Raw genomic sequence first — 3,812 nt, forward strand, 5'->3', positions numbered from 1 at the left:
CACACACACACACACACACACACACACCCACACGTGTTTTTGCACGCACTCATATGTTAATATATATTTACAGTTTTGCTTTATATTATCTCGATTCCTGCTTTGGAAAGTGGAAAGTATCAATAGTTATCATGGATAAAGACCACAGTAAGCAGCAACGACAGAAATCAGTGATATCTATTATTTAAGAAGTGATATCCACCTGAAAATATCCGTTTTGAAAGAAGGCTTGTAAACAACGACAGCAATAATTATTCTTCAATATAACAGTCCAGCTACCTTATTGAGTACAGGCTGCACTTATAACAAAACAAGTAGTTTGAATGTTAACAAGATGTTTATTTTTTTTATTGCAGGCTATATCATTTGTAAGATAAACATTTGTTACTATATATTGTAATTATTGTTAGTGCTTGTTTTCCTAACATAGTTATTTTAAATGCTACTGGCTTTCCAATCCGATTTGAATTGTCACGAACAATACTTGAAGACTTTCTCAATTTACAGAATTTTCTTTTGCAAAAAATAATATAATAACACAGTAAAATAAAATACTATAAACTAAAAGATTGATTTGATTTTGCTATTGTTATGATTTTGTCACCCTGGTTGTTAGAGGAAATTGATCATGCGTAAGAAACAAAACAAAATTATATACATATAGTTAGAAAACAGAAAGTCATGGAGAATAATAGGAAAAATTCCAAATGCACTTTCGAATTCGAGTTTTATAATTTACAAGAAGCAAACATTAGCACCAATGAATGATTTCATTCAAAACTGTGTACCTTTTATTTAGCAGATCTCATAAAAATTTACAAACTTCTGTATGGTTGCGTAAAATGCAAATAGAAATGATGAGTCAGATCTAATTTAAATAGATTGGAATAGTTTACAAAAAAAGATTTTCTTCACAAATGTTTGATTAATATCTCCTAAAGAACGACATCTTAAATTTTACTACCACAACATCACTTCCTAGCTCATTGCCACTTCATCACCGGCACAACAACAATTACATGATAAAATAACAATATAGGATTCGTGCTGAATTTTGTTGCTGTTGTGACTAAGTTTGTTCATTACATTGATCTACCTCTAAGAGAAGTAGATTTGCCCCTGTTATTCACTTCGTTTAGTCAAAGCTAGAGTATATAAATAAATGCTTTCTCCGGACGATATTTAAAAAAAAATTGAACACAGGGTGTATCATACATCGGCTGATTTCAATCTTTTGTGAGAAATAATGCAAACAATGTTCCAAATTTGTCTACACCAGCTTCTTTTGCACATATACATGTACAAAAATATATTTTGCTAAAAGATGTTGGCGGTCTGTTGACTACTCAGAGCGTGAAAGTAAATATTTGAACGTGTGTAGACAACAAGACGCATACAACTTCTCCGCATCAGTCTGATTAAACGTTGAAGTTTACTGTCTTCTAGTCTATCAAAAGAAGTTTATTTGTAGCACTACGCGGTAAGAAACACATAACGGCAATATAGTAAAACATATCACTGCAAAGTAATGAATAATTCATCAAATACAAAATTCTTACGGCACTGCTTAGCGGATTGAAACTGTGTAGATTAAGTTAAAATGCAATGATCATCAGAAAAATACGAGTCTCTGACTAATCGTTTACTTTTTCAAATTTCTGTCACTTTGGTTATTCTCGTCTACAGTTCAGTATTAGTGGAGTAAACTGTAAATCACTATTTTCTAAATACTATAAAACAAGTTTTCGAAATCGGTGAAGATCAAAGGTAGGCTGCCATTCCTACGACTGGCTGATGATGAAGCTGAGTGTAAAACCTGGTCAAATAGGACTTATTCTACTTAAATTCAGTTTGATCTGATTTGGAAATTTTAACTCTTATGAATGACATTTATGAATAACTTGGTAGGTACTGATGGAAGCAATATCAAATCATTTCTACATAGCACTGACATATAGAACGGATGAACGTAAGTATGCTCAGAAAAGCATGCACATTCACTAATAGGTGCCTTAGTAACCTCCTCAGAAATACCACCAGAAATTTTGAGCAACACAGCCAACAGATAGCCATACGTTAAGACATCTTGGGGAGTATTTCGCAGAGAAACCCTTAGAGCGGAACTCAAAGAGTTAAAAAAGGTAGGCCACTGGCGGATCATATAATAAAGACAGGCAGAAGAAGGAAGGAATATCACAGAGATGACATTGAACTGAGTGGCATTGAAAACAAAGAAAAAAGCGTTCAAAAACTGCGTGGAAACCAAGAATCAACATGGACTATGATGGTGATTGTTATAATACTATTTCAGATTATCATATTTATTAATCATATTCAGAAAAGGAATTTCACAACTACAAACGTGAAGTCATAACGAAGAAAACGTTTGATTATCTTTAAGTATTAAAATCCCTTAATGCTAATAAGCTATTGATTACAAAATAATACATCAAGCAGAGCCATGCAGTTTGTTGCCCCTCATGCATGATTGTGAAAAATGTTCAGTAATTGAATATGAGGTATAACTTTACTTCTTTCCATTCGCATGTAAAATATGTATCAATAAATATGACGGTATTGACACCGATCTTAAAAACAATGAAAATTGTCGTGACTCAACATACCAAATATTCATGTAGTAAACCAATGTGATACTCGTTAGATGACCAATAACTTTGGATGTATACTTTTTACCCCATCCGTAATATCAAGAAATATGACATTCACACAATAATTGTAATTCAGCTTAACAACCAGTGTTGCCGTGTTTAATTCCCCGTAACACAGCGTTTCGGCAAAAGATGCCCATAGAATAAGTACTTGGCTTAAATAAATTAAAATATATTCTGGGGCCGTTGATTCATTCACGCAAATTTTTTTAAAGCGGTGCCTCAGCATGGCCGCAGTCCAATCATTGAAACATGTAAAATTTAAAAGATTAAAGAATATAATCGCAGTCTGCTCCATCGAAAGCCTATCTCTGCAAGATCCCATACAAATCTATTATTTTCAGAATGTTATAAGACCCTAATCGTGCACCTTTTGTTAACTTTGTATCACTCTTTAAGTCTGTCTGTCTGTCTGTCTGTCTCTCTCTCTCTCTCTCAACTGTAATTTGAAAAATCAACCAGTCAGCCAGCCACCCAACTTGCCAACCATCCAGACAACATTTATGCAGGATTTTGTTGAATAGAGATAACGAAATCTTTTGTGACACAAATATTAAAAAACTACAACTCAATGTAGCTTATGTTTCATGCATTGCCGAAATCGCTAGAGATGAATTCGGCTCATTTTAAACGGTGTCGACTTAATTGGGAAAGTTTATATCTCACCACTTATACTGGAATGTTATTCTTAAAAAAATACTTGACATCCAATGGCCAAGTCTATTTTGTTGCATATCATGTTAAAAATTTTATGATAAATTGGCATTGAATTTATGCATCTGAAATTCCTAAATAAAAGGCAACTGCTCTTCGTTCCAACATACCATGAAGTCTAGACCTAAATATGCGAAACATTAACATTACGAATTCTCCCTTTCACCTTTCTTTCTCAATGTATATAACTAACAGATTAGCTGTGTGTTTAAATACATTCAATAAAGATATGTCTACAGGTAATTTCAGAGTTGTTTATATGTATATATATATATATCGATAGATAGATAGATAGATAGATAGATAGATAGATAAACAGATAGATAGATAGATAGATAGATAGATAGATAGATAGATAGATAGACAGATAGATAGATATAATAATACAAATGATATATGAGCATATGCATGTATATATATATATATATA

The sequence above is a fragment of the Octopus bimaculoides genome, chromosome 9 (assembly GCF_001194135.2).
Source record: "Octopus bimaculoides isolate UCB-OBI-ISO-001 chromosome 9, ASM119413v2, whole genome shotgun sequence".
Taxonomy (NCBI): domain Eukaryota; kingdom Metazoa; phylum Mollusca; class Cephalopoda; order Octopoda; family Octopodidae; genus Octopus; species Octopus bimaculoides.